Genomic DNA, 21,041 nt, shown 5'->3' with positions numbered 1-21,041 from the left:
ATCTTATCATGGATTGAGTGGTATTGCTTATCACTTCGGCACTTATTGAAGTACGTACTCTGACAATTCTCTCTCTTATATCGTGCAAATAGTAAATATTCATCGAATTCGGCGTATCCATCTGACGTGCCATTGACATGTAAACATCATTCGACGATTTCGCAATACAACACTAATAGGAACGGTAAAACTAATGTCGTCGAATCAAGCGAATGTGAATGACATATTCCTTCGAAAAATAAGTCGATATGCGTCTTATTTACGGAGAATGCCATCGAAATTCAGTGAGAGCTAGAGACTTACACGCTGAAAGACGCCCTCAACGTACTCACCGTACGCGTCGTAATTTAAATATGTGTATGATAAATTGAGAACAACTGGATCCTTAACGCATCGGAAACATATCCGGAAAAGGAAAGTTACTAACGAGGAAACGGAAATTGGCATTCTTCCCACAGTGGTTCGAGGTTCTTGTGTTAGCGTCATATCGCAACGGAGTCTGGCATGAGCCAGAGTAGTGTTGTTCGTGTTCTGCATCGTCATAAATATCATCCTTGCCATATCAGTCTCCACCAAGAATTAACTGGTACAAATTGTTTGCGTCGTAATGAATTCTGCCGACGGGCTCAACTTCAGACTCAGAGACTCTGAGCACTACGGAACTTAACGTTTGAGGTCATCAATGCCCTAGAACTTGGAACTACTTAAACCTAACTAACCTAAGGACATCACACACATCCATGCCTGAGGTTCCAGACTGTAGCGCCTAGAACCGCTCGGCCACTCCGATCGGCAGACTCAGAGGGATGACACTTTTATTAATTTAATTTTATTTACTAACGAGGCTACATTCACAGACCATGGAAATATTAATTTTCATAACATGCATTATGGGACATCTGAAAATCAATGTTGCTGCGGCAAGTTGCACACCAAAAACGGTGGACGGTGAATGTATGGTGTGGGATTCTGGGGGACAAAATTATAGGCCCCTATTTCATCGAAGGAAAGGAAGTACATCGCATTGCTGCAAGAAACATTACAACTGTGATTGGATGACCGGTCGATGTGGCCAAGCGGTTCTAGGCGCTTCAGTCCGGAACCGCGCGACCTTTATAGTTTCAGGTTCGAATCCTGCCTCGGGCAAGGATGTGTGTGATGTCCTTAGGTTAGTAAGGTTTAAGTAGTTCTAAGTTCTAGGGGACTGATGACCTCAGATGTTAAGTCCCATAGTGCTCAGAGCCATTTGAACCATTTTTTTGTTATTGGATGATTGAATGAAATACCTTTAGGAACAAGGAACAGAATATGGTATCAACACTATAGGTGTCCGGCACATTTTTCGCATATGGCTAGAAATGAGTTGCAGGAACAATTCCCAAATCGCAGTGGATGCAGAGGAGATATGTTGTGGCCGGCTCGCTCGCCAGACTTGACGCCTCCGGATTTTTTTCTTGTGGGGATTCGTAAAAGACTTGCTATAAAGACATTCCAACTACAACTGAAGATATGCGAGAGAGAATTGTCAGAGTATGAACTTCGATAAGTGCCGTTGTGATAAGGGATACCACTCAATCTATGATAAGAAGATTGCAGCACTTCATTGATACCAATGGTCATCACTTCGAATACCTTCTGTAAATGGACTTCCACGTCACCTTTCTGACCTTCGTTGACCTTCAAAGACCTTACCATCGTTGGATTCGTCTCGATAGCCGCTATCAGAAAATAAGTACCAAACTATAGCACCCCATTTAAAATGCAAAGTTGACCTTAATATCTCTGAAGCGACCCCACCTAGAAACAAAAAGCCAACGTCATATTACGGCCCCCGTTGTCCCATGCAACATTTCTCCCACAAACGTTTCAGCTCCTATTAAACTTTCGGAGTTGTTCTTGGTGGCAACAGTCAGTGACTCAATCTGTATAGCGAGATTATCCCAAAAGATCCTACGCCTCCATTGCCTGTCAACGTCAAAACTTTCTTACCGAGGAACCTTGCCGGTCATGTTCCGTTCTGCCCCGCTCCTTTGACAGTGTGTGTGAATGCACGCATTTGAAGTGCACTGTAGAATGTTTTGACGTTCCTTTCCCTGAAGTACAAGGTTCGTATGAGCCATGCGCATAGCTGAAATCGCGTATGAGCAGTGCCTTCCTCCCGCTTCTGGCTACTTGACGCTTGGCTGTTTGCCGTAAGAGCAGTAGCAGCAAGTAGCCAGAAGCTACTCGGAAAAATTTTTCCGGCGCGCCCAAGCTGCCAGATTCGCGCATGCGCAAAGCAAACTGACTTATAGTGGGGGTGGGGGATCCTTCCGCACGTGATCCGTGTATATGTTTCGTGTATTCGTAATATTGCTAGTCTCTTCGTTTACAGCTCCCACGTCAAATGAAATCAAAACAGACTTCTGTGGCCGGGAGCCATCAAGTGAATTAACATACATTCTCATAACCATGAAAGACCAAAATAAGTTAGTAGTTTCAAATTTCCGATTTTATATTATTTCACGTTATTAGCAATCAACCATTCATGTCTTAATGAAGCTATTTCTGTCTGTTTTGTAGAGAAATTTGCTTCTATTAATTTTTTTTTTCCGCTGAGGCAATAAGTTTATTTGAAACGAATTGTTTCATTCCGTACTGCTTTCAACTTCGTTCAGTTTCAAGTGCAAATTTTCATTTTCAGGGACGAATGACACTATACCAAAATAAAGAACCAAACACGAGAATACAGTACTGGACCTCCGAGAAAATTGGTATCACGAAAACTACATGAATAGCTGAATATAAAGTACTTCAGAGTGCATCTGGACACAGAAATGTGCCATTACAGCGGAATGAAGCATTTCAGTTTGGTTTATGAAATTCAGATGCTGGCTGGAGTAGTCTCTGATGTCCTATACCTTTTATGACACTGTAAGATCTCTTAATGCTATATACGTACGAACATACTAAACATTTACTTGAAGCTGACTAAGTAGGCAGCTTTGAACTTAAGATTTTGTTTCGAATATAATGACAGCTGTAGCAGAATTTTACAAATCTGCCTTCTGTGAAAGTGTTTTTCGATCACAAGACACTTGTCTAGTACTTCCTCTAGGCCTGAAGTTATTTCTTAATTTGTGTTTACGTCTTAAATTTATAGAATGCCATTCTATGGTAAATTGTAGGCTGGCAGCATACCGTGTTTTATCGTTTTAACTCCGCACATGGTTTCATATTTAATGCTGTCAGTTGTACAGTTTCTTTGCCTCACAGACAACCTTGTTAATTTTTTGCACATTTTGAAATAGTCATGAAATTTATTGTCCTTTATTCCGGTGTAAGCTACACAAGAAACTGTTTCTTCTTCTTTTCTTTTCTTTTATTTTTTATTTTTATTTTGTAAGAAATTTGTTTTCCATCCTACTAGCTCCAGCTTTTTGCAGTACTGTGTAGATGTAATCCTGTTGGAAATACAAAATTATTAAGGCTTTAGTGGCCACTTGTTGACAAACTGCCTGTTGGATTCTGTCTCCGGATCTTCGGCGGACGCTCGTCAGATGATTTTTCTGACGTTTCGCCAGTACGAGCGGCTGGCATTGTCAAAGCTTCACCCTCCATTGCCGGTGGTGAACTGGAGCCGAGCTCGCGGCCGCAGACTGTATGTAGCTGGCGCGCCAACGTCCGAGGGCTTCTCCGCGGTCATTTCCGGTGCGGTTCTCCTCTTGCTACCTGCGACGGAAATGACCGCAGAGAAGCCGTTGGACGTTGGCGCGGCAGGTAGATATAGTCTGCGGCCGCGAGCTCGGCTCCAGTTCACCACCGGCAATGGAGGGTGAAGCTTTGACAATGCAAGCTACTCGTGCTGGCGAAACGTCAGTAAAATCATTAGATGAACGACGGCCGAAGAGCCCGAGACAGAATCCAACGGGAAAGTTTGCCTGTTGGAAATGCTACATAAAAACATTGCACAGTACGAATTTATAAAAAAAATCTGTCAAATTCACCCTATAGCGAAATGTTATGGTACTTCGAGCTGTGGAGTCTAATTTTGAAAAGATATTTTGCCAAGAACTGCTTCCTTATTTGCATCCTTTATCTATACGGGATATGATAAAACAACTGCTCTAAGTACAAGTCAGTATGTCCTCTCAATAACACGCCGCAGGGCTGCACATGGTCACGTGGTGCCCCACCACGCACGAAATTCCACAGAGAAATGCGACGAAAAGCGTACGAGCACCAAGCACGGGCCGCCTACGTCATCGTAGCTGCGCATGCCCAGTACAACCTGTTGTCTACATCTACATCTACATCCATTCTCCGCAAGCCACCTGACGGTGTGTGGCGGAGGGTACCCTGAGTACCTCTAACGGTTCTCCCTTCTATTCGTCTCGTATCGTCCGTGGAAAGGAGGATTGTCGGTATGCTCCTGCTTGAGCTCTAACCTCTCTGATTTTATCCACATGGTCTCTTCGCGAGATATACGTAGGAGGGAGCAATAAACGACTGTGGGGAACTGTATCGAACGCCTTGCGGAAGTCAAGAAACACGGCAACTACCTGTGAACCAGTGTCTAAGGCCCTCTGAGTCAGGTGGACGAATAGCGCCAGCTGGGTTTCGCACGACCGTCTTTTTCGAAACCCATGCTGATTCCTACAGAGTAGATTTCTAGTCTGGCGCTGTCTGGTAACTGCTCAAACGAACCTACAGTTTGAGTGGACAGTTACTCCGAGCAACACTAATTCCTCCAGCGCGAGCACTGCTCGCCCTTCAGTTTCACAGGTGGCAGAGACGTGCGGAATTCCGCTTACCCTGCCGGCCACCGTTCTGGAAACTGGGACGGGCAGCCGGCGCGGCGCTGCGCGGCGGTCGCTAGCGCCCCCTGGGGGACACGGCCGGCACACCGGCGCTCCCCGGGGACCCACGATCGTTTCCGCGCCGCTGGAGACCTCTGCCGGCCGCCGGCGATCCAATTAACGCCGGGCGGCCGGCCGTGACGGCGCGTTGCCATGGATACCGCCACTGTGCACGCGCACCGTCCCACGACGACGCCCCGACGCCTCCAGAACGCCTGAGCCGGCGCACCCAAGCTGACAATTAAGGTAAACACTGTGGCAACCGAGTACACGCAACTTGCATCGTTCTGCATGGTTTCTCGTATAATTAGTTGACATCCCGCAGTCCTTCCTCACCGTTACCGCTGAAACAGATGATAAAGCTACCTTGACAGAAATTTTTCCAAGAGCCGTCTGCATTCTTTCCATGCTATTACGTCCATGTTGAAAGGTCTCTGTTGGCTTCCTTTCATGTTGTTGTTATTGTAGGTCTTCAGTCCTGAGACTGGTTTGATGCAGCTCTCCATGCTACTCTATCCTGTGCAAGCTTCTTCATCTCCCAGTACCTACTGCAACCTACATCCTTCTGAACCTGCTTGGTGTATTCATCTCTTGGTCTCCCTCTACGATTTTTACCCTCCACGCTGCCCTCCAATACTAAATTGGTGACCCTTCTTCTACTCAAGTTGTGGCACAAACTTCTCTTCTCCCCATTCCTATTCAACACCTCCTCATTAGTTATGTGTTCTACACATCTAATCTTCAGCATTCTTCTGTAGCACCACATTTCGAAAGCTTCTATTCTCTTCTTGTTCATGTTCATGTTTCACTTCCATACATGGCTACACTCCAAACAAATACTTTCAGAAACGACTTCCTGACACTTAAATCTATACTCGATGTTAACAAATTTCTCTTCTTCAGAAACGCTTTTCTTCCCATTGCCAGTCTACATTTTATATCCTCTCTACTTCGACCATCATCAGTTATATTGCTCCCCAAATAGCAAAACTCCTTTACTATTTTAAGTGTCTCATTTCCTAATCTAATTCCCTCAGCATCACCCGACTTAATTCGACCACATTCCATTATCCTCGTTTTGCTTTTCTTGATGTTCATCTTATATGCTCCTTTCAAGACACAATCCATTCCGTTCAACTGCTCTTTCAAGTCCTTTGCTGTCTCTGACAGAATTACGATGTCATCGGCGAACCTCAAAGTTTTTATTTCTTCTCCATTGATTTTAATACCTACTCCGAATTTTTCTTTTGTTTTCTTCACTGCTTGCTCAATATACATATTGAATAACATCAGGGAGAGGCTACAGCCCTGTCGCACTCCCTTCCCAACCACTACTTACCTTTCATGTCCCTCGATTCTTATAACTGCCACCTGGTTTCTATACAAATTGTAAATAGCCTTTCGCTCCCTGTATTTTACCCCTGCCACCTTCAGAATTTGAAAGAGAGTATTCCTGTCAACATTGTCAAAAGCTTTCTCTTAGTCTACAAATGCTAGAAACGTAAGTTCGCCTTTCCTTAATCTAGCTTCTAAGATAAGTCGGAGGGTCAGTATTGCCTCACGTGTTCCAATATTTCTACGGAATCCAAACTGATTTTCCCCTAGGTCGGCTTCTGCTAGTTTCTCCATTCCTTTCATGTTAATTTCTTAAATCATTTACGGCATAAATTCCACCATTAAATTTACTGTGGTGTTTCTGACTCTATCTGGGAGGAGACTGAGCAGTGCAACGCTTTACTTTTACACATAAACAAGATCGATCTGTCACACTGCTACTCTTTAAAACACAGTTTATATGTAATTCATGGCACACAGTCTCATACGGAACCTACATCTGCTGTTTTTTAAATAGTGTATATGATAAGATACTGTCATCCCCTTTCCCTTCTGTGTGAAAGGATGAATGAGCAAATGTACTTCTAGTTGCACGCCTGATGGTAGCAGACAAGCCTGTCTGCTAGAGAACAGTAGGACCAACGTTGGAACAGGTAGCTACACTTTCTAAAAGCAGAGAGGTTTCTATCCTTAGTATGGTCCTGTCCGTCCCTTGTCATGTTGGTATTGGAAGCTGCCTCTTTCGTCACTTCCGTTTTGTATCTGGATGCACCCTCGGTAGGGGCCCACGGCAGTCTCTCCGCGGCGAGCGTCTGAAGTGGTAAGATCTCCGGCTAAGTGCGTGTCTGCTAAGTCCGTGGGACAATGGATTTCTTAAGTTGAGCCTAAATGAAAATTTAATCACCTTTATTTCAGGTTTAGATCTAAAATATCTAATGTTATCTTAAATTGCAACGCAGTGTATTTCGAGTGTGAAGTTCAGAATATCTTCCAGTAGTTACTTTGTCACTACTTTGTGAGTAAAGTGGAACCACGTCTTGATGACCCGTAACTCTAAGGTCATCAGTCTTAATTGCGAATGTGCGTCAGATTATAACGTCTCGTCTTGACAATATTTTTCAATGTAGCAACTTTTCTTTATGTTCAACCCACGTGGGGTGCACTTATCCAATTGTTTGACCCATCAGGTTAATAGTAAGACGATAGTAAGCAGTTCGTGGTTTTTCTTTCGTAAAATGCGTTTCCATGTAATTTATTTTAATTATCAAAATTATTGTGGAGTTACACTCTTTGTGCAAAACCAGTTGACCACGTGAAGCATGTAGTGTGATCATCAAAGTACCCCTCAGCTATTCTTTTCGGGAAGATTTCACAGAGAGTTAGTATCAATTTAGTATAGCAGTGTGTGGTAATTACATGACGGACAGGATTGCGCTACGAACGTAACTTCTTTAGGTGAAAATTGAGTTGGTTGGTTGAGGTTAATTTCCTCTTGCATATGTTTCAACGTTCTTCGTATGTTATTTTATGAATGCAGTGTTGTATGCAGTCTCCCAATCTTGGCTCCATATTTGATGTGTTCTGTAACGTTACAAACTCACATTTTTACAGTCCTAAATAAGGCACCAGTTTAGTTATGAATCAAGTTTGATATGCTGAATTTTTAACCGAACAGTGATCAATGTTAAAATAAATGTACAAATATAAACTGATTTATTTCTTTTTATTTAATTTCTATCTTTCTTTCTCTCTCTCTCTCTCTCTCTCTCTCTCTCTCTATATATATATATATATATATATATATATATATATATATATATATATATATATATATATTCACAGGTTGTCGTAAGATGACCATTAAAAGATTATAATTAATGTCAGTGTGGTTGGGAATTTGGTAAGCTAGACTGGATACCTGGTGAAACAGTTGTCCAGTAATGCAAGGTTAACTTCCCCAGATAGCTCACAGCTTTTAAGCCGCTTTTATTGTGTTGAATATCAGTACCGCTTTCAGAACAACTTAATGCATCAACCTTACAATGTTAACTAGAACTTAGTATAGTCTGTTCATTAAAAATCGCTTTTCAAATTATTCATTTTTATCCGAACTGTGAACAGTTAAACTATTGCAAAGATTTTCTGTACCTGGGTTCTCGACTGCAATGCGAACTACAGACATTGGTTAGCAAAGTGAAGGTACGTCTGTAGTCGGCTGACGTGCCCGTGCGGTCGAGTTCGGTAGAAGAATGTCCCAGTAAATGCTAGACGAGAGCATTCCATTTCTCATGTTCTGGTTTCCTGTTGGTGGTCACGCTAGATCATTACGCTTTTCAGAACTGCCTTGAAGACGCTGTATGTACCGGGTTGATATCACAACTCTGGCGTAGCTCACCATCAGAGAAATATTGGGACAACGCCAAGGAATAACTTGCTACAGGTCATCATCTCCCATACATTACATGAAAGGTACTCAATAGACTGAGAACAGGAGTATCTCTGTGTAAGGAGAAGAAGAATAAATGGGAATACACCTCAGGGGACGAACTATGTGAGTGTGGTGAACCTCAAGACCATCAGCACCTACTCAACTGCAGGAAACTTTCGAAACCTGTGCCCATGGACGATCTGCCAATGATAAGGCAGTCTGTGCAGCGGAATTTTGGGCAGCACATGGAATATAAATATGCACATATTCTTTGTAATACTTGTAATATATATGTATGATATGCTATGTATGATAAAACATATTTATTATGCTATATTCTGGACACGTATAAATAAATAATTTACGTTCCGGAGGAGGAAGATTAATATCACGTGGAGAACAAGGTCGTTAGAGACGGAGCACAACTTCGGGATATGGAAGAATGGGGAAGAAAGTCGAACGTGCACTTTCAACGGAACCGTACCGGTATTTGCATTAAGCGATGGGGAAATCATGGAAAACCTAAATCAGGATGACCGGATGCGGATTTGAGTCATCGTCCTCCAGAATGCGAGTCCAGGGCTCGTTCCGGTAATTGTTCGTATGTTCTAACCTACAAGAATTATGAGAACGTATGTAGACAAAAACCCTATGTCAAGATCGCAAATTTTCTTTGTTGATTACCGGTTTCGTCTCATTGACAAGCCATCTTCAGATCAGTCTAAAATGTTGTCATTACCCACCGTCGAATTCTTAGAGCTAAGTCGTCCTAAAATAAAAAAATCTTAGTTTGTTATTTAAACTGATAACGTTAATCACTAATCACTGATCACGATGTGTGAAGATTGTCACACATTGAAAAATATTTTAGATTCACTTGTAGATGGCTATTAAATGAGCGATCATGATGTAGCATTTTTATTCATACGTCTTATAAATCAACAGATCGCCTATCCCGTCAATGACATTGTCAAAGAATAATTATGGTGACCTCGTGGCTATGCTAGCGCAGCTTGGCCTAATACTTTGTATCCACAACTTTCATGGCTACAGGTGTGCTTTCAGTCGTGTCGAGGCTTAGTGCCTGTTTTTCAAAGAGAGAGATCCTGTTCCGCGTTCACGCAACAACAACGGTAGTTCAACTGTCCATCTATGAAATTGGAACACCGCATTCATTAACTTCCCACTACCTTAATTTTGCTCGGACTATTCTAGGTAGTATAAAGTTTACTTTTTGTTCTCATTATCGTGTTTTTTTGAGTTGTAGTTTTCGGTCTTTCGACTGGTTTGAATCGGCCCGCCACGAATTCTTCCTCTGTGTCAACCTTTTCGTCTCAGAGTGGCACTTGCAACCCATATCCTCAATTATTTGAAATCTACCGTAAGCCTACAACAACTGACACAATCCTACATCAGACTTCTAATTACCCACACTCACAGAAACAATCAGCACTCATATACATGGTTCGTAGACTCAACACAGTACAACTCAGCACAGAAAATTACCAGAAAGAACTAGACATCATCACACAAATAGCAACAAACAATGGGTACAATGGGGAACTAGTCACCAAATTAAACAAAAAAATTAAGCAACAAATACAGACAGTGAACACAGTACATAAACACCCACAAAGAACTGTACAACAAAGGACTACACACAGGCACAAACAGTGACAGAACAATAACGACATAAAGAATACAGGAAAACAAGAAACAAGATTCAAGATGGTACACAATGACATACAATCAAAAACTCTTACATAAAATAACAAACATTTTCAAAATACGAGGGACAAACATAGCAATCAAAACAGACAATCCAATCCAAAGGCACATTCCAAAAATAACAAAAAACACAGATATCTACCAGAAGGATGGAATATACCAATTACAGTGCAACACATGTTATGCAAGGTATGTAGGGCAAACCAGCACAACATTTGACACCCGGTACAAAGAACGTACCAGAGCATGGAAATATGGAACGAGCCACTCAACTTCTGCAGAAATTTGAGAGAAAATAACCACAAACCTACTACAAGAGAAAATTATATGAAAATAATAAGAATAAATAATGAAAGACATCTCCTAATATTACAGGAAAATATCATATATACAAAACAAAGGCTGAAAAGAAACAACTACTAAATGATCAAGTAAATATGACTAACAACTCACTGTTTATACTGACTGATCATATAATAGACAGAAATCCCAACAAATGATAACACATCTGATGCGTCTCATAAGTATATACAGGAAAATATAATAATAATAACAATAATAATAATAATTATTATTATTTTTAAGAATTAAAAAAAAGAAATCTCTCTAACACACACACATACGTACATTCACAATACAGTTGGTAACACTTAGAAAAACAAATGAATCTCTCTATTAAAAAGATAGCAGTTACAGTGATGTGTAATGAAAATAGTGAACTGAAACTGAACTGTAAGATGTCCACCTGGTTGCCAGATGAGAAAAAGCAGTTTGCTTAGATGCAATGAATTAGAAGTTACCTGTAAGTACCTTTCCATTTCGTAAAAAAAGGTTAAGGAACTGTTTTTAAATCTGTAACCTAGATGTGAACCATAATCTATGTGTTAAAAGAACAAATCATGTAATATTTCAGGACACCCACCGAAGATGCCACGTAAAAAAGGCGAAACGCGTCTGGGTGCATAAGTAAAAAATCAAAAATTTCAATGTGGAGCATGCAAAAGGCATTTTCTTTTAAACAACTGCAATTTGTTTGCTGGATGTCTTCCGGTCCCTGTCTTCCCCTACAGTTTTTACCCTGTTCAGCTCCCTCTAGTATCATGGCAGTTATTCTCTGGTGTCTTAACACATGTCCTACCAGCCTGTCCCTTCTTCTTGCGAGTGTGTTCCACATACTTCTTTTCTTGCCCATTCTGGGGAGAACCTCCTCATTCCTCACCTTAGCAATCCACATAATTTTCAACATTCTTCTGTAGCACATGTCTCAAATGGTTCGATTCTCTTCGGTTTCTGTTTTTTCACAGTCCATATTTCTCTACCATATATCGGTGTGCTCCAAACATACATTCTCAGAAATTATATTCCACAAATTAAGGCCTACGTTTGAGACTAGTAAAATTCTCTTGGACAGGAATGCCCCCTTTGCCTATGCTAGTAAGCTTTTCATATCCGCCTTGCTCTGTCCATTTGTTATTTTGCTGTCTAGCTAGTTAATTCTTTAACTTCGTTTATTTCAAGATCATCAACTTCGATGTTAAATTTACGGCTGTGCTCACTTCTCTTACTTCTCATTGCTTTCGTCTGCCTTTGATTTACTCTCAATCCATATTATGTACTCCTAAAACTGTTCATTCCGTACAACACATCCTATAATTCTTCTTCACATTCACGGAGGGTGTTGTTGTTGCGGTCTTCAGTCCTGAGACTGGTTTGATGCAGCTCTCCATGCTACTCTATACTGTGCAAGATTCTTCATCGCCCAGTATTTACTGCAATCTACAATCTTCTGAATCTGCTTAGTGTATTCATCTCTTGGTCTCCCTCTACGATTTTTACCCTCCACGCTGCCCTCCAATGCTAAATTTGTGATCCCTTGATGCCACATAACATGTCCTACCAACAGGGCCCTTCTTCTTGTCAAGTTGTGCCACAAACTTCTCTTCTCCCCAATCCTATTCAATACCTCCTCATTAGTTACGTGATCTATCCACCTTATCTTCAGTATTCTTCTGTAGCACCACATTTCTATTCTCTTCTTGTCCAAACTATTTATCGTCCATGTTTCACTTCCATACATGGCTACACTCCATACAAATACTTCCAGAAACGACTTCCTGAGACTTAAATCTATATTTGATGTTAATAAATTTCTCTTCTTCAGAAACGCTTTCCTTGCCATTGCCAGTCTACACTTTATATCTTCTCTACTTTGAACATCATCAGTTATTTTCCTCCCCAAATAGCAAAACTCCTTCACTACTTTAAGTGTCTCATTTTCTAATCTAATTCCCTCAGCATCACTCGTCTTAATTCGACCACATTGCATTATACTCGTTTTGCTTTTGTTGATGTTCATTTTATATCCTCCTTTCAACACACTGTCCATTCCGTTCAACCGCTCTTCCAAGTCCTTTGCTGTCTCTGATAGAATTACAATGTCATAGGCGAACCTCAAGGTTTTTATTTCTTCTCCATGGATTTTAATGCCAACTACGAATTTCTCTTTTGTTTCCTTTACTGCTTGCTCGACATACTAATTGAATATTAACGGGGAGAGGCTACAACCCTGTCTCACTCCTTTCCCGACCACTGCTTCCCTTTCATGTCCCTCGACTCTAATAACTGCCATCTGGTTTCTGTACAAATTGTAAGTAGCCTTTAGCTCTCTGTATTTTACCCCTCCCACCTTTAGAATTTGAAAGAGAGTATTCCAGTCAACATTGTCAAAAGCTGTCTCTAAGTCTACAGATGCTAGAAATGTAGGTGTGCCTTTCCTTAATCTTTCTTCTAAGATAAGTCGTAAGGTCAGTATTGCCTCACGTGTTCCAATATTTCTACGGAATCCAAACTGATCTTCCCCGAGGTCGGCTTCTACTAGTTTTTCCATTCGTCTGTAAAGAATTCGCGTTAGTATTTTGCAGTTGTGGCTTATTAAACTGATTGTTCGGTAAATTTCACATCTGTCAACACCTGCTTTCTTTGAGATTGGAATTATTATATTCTTCTTGAAGTCTGAGGGTATTTGGCGTGTCTCATACATCTTGCTCACCAGATGCTAGAGTTTTGTCATGACTGATCTTCCCCGAGGTCGGCTTCTACCAGTCTTTCCATTTGTCTGTAAGGAATACGCGTTTGTATTTTGGTGATTGTTCGCTAATGTTCAGATCTGCCAACACCTGTTTTCTTTGGAATTGGAATTATTATATTCTCCTTGAAGTCAGAGTATATTTCGCATGTCTCATACATCTTCGTCAAGGCTATCAGCAGTTCTAATGGAATATTGTCTACTGCCGGAGCCTTGTTTTGACTTAGGTCTTTCAGTGCTCTGTCAAACTCTTCACGCAGTAACATATCTCCCATTTCATCTTCATTTACATCCTCTTCCGTTTCCATAATATTGTCCTTAAGAACATCGCCCTTGTATAACCCTCTATATACTCCTTCCACCATTCTGCTTTCTCTTCTTTGCTTAGAACTGGGTTTAAGTCTGAGCTCTTGACACTCATACAAGTGGTTCTCTTTTCTCCAAAGGTGTATTTAATTTTCCTGTAGGCAATATCTATCTTACCCCTAGTGATATACGCCTCTACATCTGTACATTTGTCCTCTAGCCATCTCTGCTTAGCCATTTGCACTTCCCGTCGATCTCATTTTTGAGACGTTTGGATTCCTTTTGCCTGCTTCATTTACTGCATTTTTATATTTTCTCCTTTCATCAATTAAATTCAATATTTTTTCTGTTATCCAAGGATTTCTACTAGCCCTCGTCTTTTTACCTACTTGATCGTCTGTTGTCTTCACTATTTCATCTCTCAAAGCTACTTCTTCTACTGTATTTCTTTCCCCCATTCCTACCAATTGTTCCCTTATGCTCTCCCTGAAACTCTGTACAACCTGTGGTTCTGTCAGTTTATCCAGGTCCCATCTCCTTAAATTCCCACCTTTTTGCAATTTTTGCTGTTTTAATCTACAGTTCATACCCAGTAGATTGTGGGCACAGTCCACATCTGCCCCTGGAAATGTCTTACAACTTAAAACCTGGTTCCTATATCTCTGTCTTACCATTATATAATCAATCTGAAACCTTCCAGTATCTCCAAGCTCCTTCCATGTATACGACTTTCTTTCATGATTCTTGAACCAAGTGTTAACTATGATTATGTTATGCTCTGTGCAAAATTCTACCAGGCAGCTTCCTCTTTCATTCCTAACCCCCATTCCATATTCACCTACCACATTTCCTTCTCTTTCTTTTCCTACTACAGAATTCCAGTCACCCATCACTATTAAATTTTTGTCTCCCTCACTATCTGAATAATTTCTTTTATTATATTACACATTTCACCAATTTCTTCGTCATCTTCGCAGCTAGTCGGCATATAAACTTGTACTACTGTGATAGTTGTTGTAAAATGAATTTATTCAGAGAATAATTTGTGTAGCTTCCACCCCAATGAATGCTTTGACAATCAAGCACCATCCATCTTCTGATTTGTGTTTGTCATTTGTTTTCCAAGATTTATCAGTTCGTTGTAGCTATAAGAAAACCTTGTGATCATTTTTGTGAACTTAAATTGAGCCACTGTTCTCATTCACACTCCATCAACTATTCACTGCTTTTATCATATTGTGGTGATACATTAATACACCCGCAATTCGAGGTTCAATCATATTAAATTACTTTGTTGTTGTTGTTGTGTTCTTCAGTCCTGAGACTGGTTTGATGCAGCTCTCCATGCTATTCTATTCTATGCAAGCTTTTTCATCTCCCAGCACCTACTGCAACCTACATCCTTCTGAATCTGCTTAGTGTACTCATCTCTTGGTCTCCCTCTACGATTTTCACCCTCCACACTGCCCTCCAATACTAAACTGATGATCCCTTGATGCCTCAGAATACGACCTACCAACCGATCCATTCTTCTAATCAAGTTGTGCCACAAATTTCTCATCTCCCCAATTATATTTAATACCTCCTATTCAACACCTCCTCATTAGTTATGTGATGTATCCATCTAATCTTCAGCGTTCTTCTGTTGCACCACATTTTGGAAGCTTCTATTCTCTTCTTGTCCAAACTATTTACCGTCCATGTTTCACTTCCATACATGGCTACACTCCATACAAATACTTTCACAAACGACTTCCTGAGACTTACATCTATATTCGATGTTAATAAATTTCTCTTCTTCAGAAACGCTTTTCTTACCATTGCCAGTCTACATTTTATGTCCTCTCTACTTCGACCAGTTATTTTGCTTCCCAAATAGCAAAATTCCTATATTACTTTAAGTGTCTCATTTCCTAATCTAATTCTCTCAGCATCAGCCAACTTAATTCGACTTCATTCTATGATCCTCGTTTTGCTTTTATTCTTATTTCATTGTTAATTTGAGTTCTGATCGTTGCTGCAGACATAGGACAGAAAAGTGCAATGAGTAAATTCACTAAGTTGTTATAAAAAATTAAGGGTGTAGCTCACGATTTGAAGGTTATTGAGAAGATAACACTTTTATTTACGTAACGTTAGTAACATTTAGCCTCACTCGGACATATATTTATGACCAAATCAAGCGACGGCTTGCATCTTCACAGTTTACCGTCGCACCAAGAGGGAGGACATCAAACAGAATAACGCCTTCAGAGTCCTAGAAAGCCGTCCCCATTATTTTACCGGCTGTGTTTCATCGCCTGTGACTATGGCCGACAACAAATTGTCACAGTCAACTTCATAGCGCTCAAACGAGTCCCATTTGTTCCTTCGTTGCTCTTTACGGTCTTCTGTTTGTCGGCGAGGAAGCCATCGTGCTCACAGCTTTGACTACCACAGCTGGTACACGAGTGCGGCAGCGCTACCAACAGAGACGTCCAGGTGAGCAGCCAGGTGTTGAACTGTGATCCGCCAGTCACCTCTAATGAAAGTGTCCGCATGTTGCAACATTGCATGAATCGCAACTGTGAGCGGCTGGCCGGCACGAGCGACATCTGACAGGCTGGCTTGACCTCGTGATGATGACAGGCGTCTCACCCAACGACTCGCCGTGCTTTTGTTCACTGCCAGGCCTCCGTAGACACTCTGAAAGCGTCTATGAGTACCTGCGATGCCCTAGTTTTCTACCAAAAGAAATTCAATGACAGCTATCTGCTTGGAACCCACCTGCGTTACAGACGCCATTTTGAATGTTACGTATAGCGCCGCCACCCATCAAGCTTCATAAAACTATACGACCTGAAGCGTAAATGTCCCACAAGAAATATTTCATCTTCTCATCCGCAACTGGCCGGAAAAAAAATGTCATGCGTTAGTTATTTGAACGCCACTCGCACGAATACTGTTTAAAAATACACTCAAGTGCAGCGAAGAGCCTGCCAGTGAATTATTAATTTTTTAACTAATTTTTCCGTTCTAGAAATTACTTTTTCAAAGGTTTCACATAATTATTATATAGTTTATTTTATGAATATTAAAATCCAACTAAATAAAGTTGACATTTGGCTCAAGCAACTTCTTTTTACCAGCTTTAGGTACCAAGATCAACTTTTAAGGGGTTCACCACCCTGCTGGAGCAAATGTAATTTCAATGTATTGCTCACGCGCTGCCTGCGACAGAAAATATCTTTTCTGCAATAGAGTTGCAGGTCAGAGCAGTTTAGGCAGTTGCTGCAGTCGCTCGATGCTACAGAGCAGTTACAGTCGTTCGTTGCTACATGGCTGTTGTAGTCTTTCGCTGGTACAGCGCAGTTCATAGCCATGTATTGTAAGGTAAATTTTATTACTTTTTGGCATGCGTGTTGTCAAGTCACTTGTCTGGGATGTTAATATGATTTTTTTTTCAATCTTTTTTGTGATTCGTCAGCACCAGTTGACCCAGATATGTAATATTCAATTTTTAATATAATGTATTGCAGATCTTTATTAATAATCTAAAAGGTTTTCAGAATATAATTTTTACCAGTCAACAAAAAAGGAAGGAATAATTTTGCCTTAAGTCACTACCAGTTCCGATCCAGTCATTTATTTAAATTTAAATATTTTAGAAATTTTCGCAGATCATAGTCATGTTTTTTTTAGTAATCAGACGACCAGCTGTGCAGCTGCGTCAATAAGCAAAGTCAGTTTTTCCCATAATTCAGATCTCAGACAAATGTTGTCCAGTGTTCGTAGACTGGCCAGCATTGCACTAAGCTGTGCCATTTACGAGCAGATATATTGACAGCGTTATCCGGCAACATCATTATGAGGTAATAATTTGTCTGGTTGATTTCACAGGGCCATGGCGTAGCACTGGTTACGTCAAAATTTATCAGTTTTCATGAGTTAATACATTAACAAAAAAAGTTATTATTTTTATTTTTATACACGAAGGTTACAAACTCTAGAACCATTTAGACTTTAAATGCCCGAACTAACCGCAGGAAAACTTTAGGTAATGTTTTTTCCCTGCTGAACACTCCAAGTATGGCATAAATCTTCATCTGGTTAGAGTCATCTCTTTTAAAACGTGGTCTCCGCTCGCTCTATGGCGGCTTCTGCGCGAAACATCAATACGTAACAGATCTGATGATTTCTTTCGTAAGAGGAACATCATTCGTATTAAAGAGTAGCAACGGAGGCAATCAATTTGAACCTTACTGTCGTGAAACTTAAACGTGTAACTTGTTAGGAGACCAATGTAAAGAGTAGCCGCTGCAGGACATCCCGTCGACTAAAATTTGAAACTCTTGGTGGATACCCATCGTAACGAGGAAAAATCAGTCCACTGACGCATGCGCTCTAGAATGCCTTGAGTTTCGTGTTCCTTCCGTTTCATTCTTCATAAAACTCACTTAGAACTACTATGCAATTAACGTAATTTTAATTTGATTTTTATAGTGGTGCGTTAAGTCAGTTTAAACAGTGGCTCCAGTATCGTTTGAGACCAAAAAGTAAGTATCTACATTTCTAATTAGGATATTATTATCTCTAAATCCGCTAGTACATATTATCAGAAGCAGAAACGCATGTAAACTTAAATTGTAGACAATACTACCCACGTGCTATAAGTTTGTAAACATATTGGCCAACTCATAGTACGTGGGTAGTATTCCTGCTGGTGAGATCGACATGGACACTATAGAAAAAGAATGTGAACCAACTGCGAGACGGAAATTTGGGCGCGTTAACAATACATAGACTGTTTCTCTGTCAATATTTTATAATATGTATTCTTTCATAGATGTTAACAGAATCTTCCGTCGGTTCTTGGTAGAACAACATTATAATAAAGGAAAGGCACAAGTTTGATTTTGTTCTACAATATTACTTTTATTGTTAACTGGTTTTCGGATTACAAGGCCATCTCCAGTCATTGATGGCCTTGTAAGCCGAAACAATAAAAGTAATATTGTAGAACAAAAGCAAACTTGTGCCTGTCATAGATTATTTTAATGTAGTGTAAAGAACATATACACCCTTAAGTGACCTTTGCTCACCGATTACCTAGGACACAATAGTCAATTAAGCCTGACACGTCAGTAGTAAATGTAATTTCACATAGCTATCGATAGGTTAACAATGTATAGAAGTAAGTGCATCTTTCACAACATCGTAACAGTTGTTTTAGTTGTCAGGTTGCAGTACTTTGAGTGTATTACGATGGAGTACGACTTTTTGTTTTATGTGCGTGACGTATGTGATGAGCACCGTATGTGGTACATGAAATAGCAAATGCAAGTAATGTTACTGCACCGTAAATCTGGTTACGTTAATATGAGTTACGGAATGCTTTATTTATACATGATGATCTATGCAAGTACGTGACGCTCATCAACGTTGATTTATTTCAGGTGCTTGACAGTTGGTCACGCCAGAAATAGCACCATTTTAATAAACCACAATACAGGCTACAATGGACAATTTTTTCTTTTAGAGACATCAAGGGGTCACCAACTTAGTGCTAAAGGGGAACGTGAGTGTTAAAATCTTAGAGGAAGGCCGAGAGATGAAGGCAGTAAGCAGATTCGGGAAGATGTAAGTCGCAGGAGGTATTCGGAGATGAAGAGGCTTGCGCAGGATAGAGTAGCGTGGCGAGCTGCTTCAATGAGTCGTCAGATTGAAGGCTACAACAACACCAAAAAAAAGGCTAAATATTACGGAATAATTTTTGACAGTACTCCTAATCAACCCATAACTGGCCATTAGAAGACAACATTGTGGAAGTTTGAGAAATCTTCTTATGTTTTTTTTTATGTCAGGAAAGACTGCTGACAATATGTCAAAAGATAATCGACAGCAGCTGGAAGAATGTATGGCTCAAGGTTATGACAGTGTCGTGTCAGTGTCAAGTGCACATGGAGGAGTAAAACGAAAAATTCGAGCAATCAGTCTAAAAGCTCTGATCAGTTCTTGGACGAATCACTCAGTAAAGCTTTGTGAAGTTCATACATTCTCATGTATTCCCTCTAGTATCGCCTGCTTTGGAAATTTAGGAAGGCTATATTCACTATTCTCGTATTCCATATAGATGGGAACTACTTATAGGAAAAAAAAGGAAAAGCTCGGAACTGATACCCGCTGGAATACTGATCGTCGAAATAGTTATGAGCACCATGGCAGATCGATCCAAGACACACCTTGAAACTATATCGGCTGCAAACTTGGTTCTACCAGCTATATGTGGTTTTACCCTTTCGATGTACATCAGCTTTTGGCACACAACATTGGAGCAAATAAATTTATTTCAACAACATCTACAGCGCCCTACAATGTCTTTGTATAAAGAACTCGTCCAACTGAAATCCTTGAGCGATTTTTTAGTGACTCAGCGAACTACCATTATAGAAAATGCTGCTACCCTTGACACTAAAAATGGAGTGATATTGACATTAAAATTGAGCAAAGAGGAAGAAGGAGGGTTAATAAAACAAAGGCAAGTGAAATAGCTGCATGACGCCAGATTCGTGGACTGATGGTTGAATGCTGAATATACAGACCGATTTATACAAGAAGCAATTCACATAATACCGATTTATTCAGTAATTGTCCCAACGATACATGGCCATGAAGGAAATCATCAAAATTTTCCAAATCATTGAAACAAAATTTATACTAGACGTTCCTGACGACGCTCGTAGTGTAGCACTGAAGAATCTGGTAGAAATTTACCATTAGTTTGATAAGGAATAAAGAGGTATCGTAGGTATCTACGTGGAACCGATGCAAGTGTGTACGTTGCTGCTAAATGGATAGCCCAAGAAATCCTTCAATGTGACTTAAATGAAACATTGTCCTGTATGTCACTCATAATTCAATAGTTGTTGACTATTTGTGGCTGAATCACATCATAGGAAATAAGTTTCTTAAATTGAAACTGATAAAAAATTCTTTTGGCTCTTCGATGAATGCAGAACGACTACACAATCTGTCTATTTTATCAACTGAAATAAGAGTTTCAAATGAAACATATTTGAACGATGTTAACGAGAATTTCAGTAAAATGAAGACTCTCAAACATATAATATAATAATTAATGTTGTGAAAATAACTGATATTGTGTAATTCTATAAGTTTTTTTCCAGATATATAAATTAAAAAATCAATTTTCTTATTCTGATTTTTATTATTTCTTTGCATTGTAGCTGGTGATTGCTATGCTAAATGCTGACTCGTAATACAGCTACTAGTGCGTAGAACACACACATTTAAAATACTCGATATTTTTGTCAGCCGTTAC

This window comes from Schistocerca gregaria, chromosome 5 (assembly GCF_023897955.1).
Source record: "Schistocerca gregaria isolate iqSchGreg1 chromosome 5, iqSchGreg1.2, whole genome shotgun sequence".
NCBI lineage: Eukaryota > Metazoa > Arthropoda > Insecta > Orthoptera > Acrididae > Schistocerca > Schistocerca gregaria.
The sequence above is the reverse complement of the archived record's forward strand: the minus strand, read 5'-3'. Positions refer to the sequence as shown.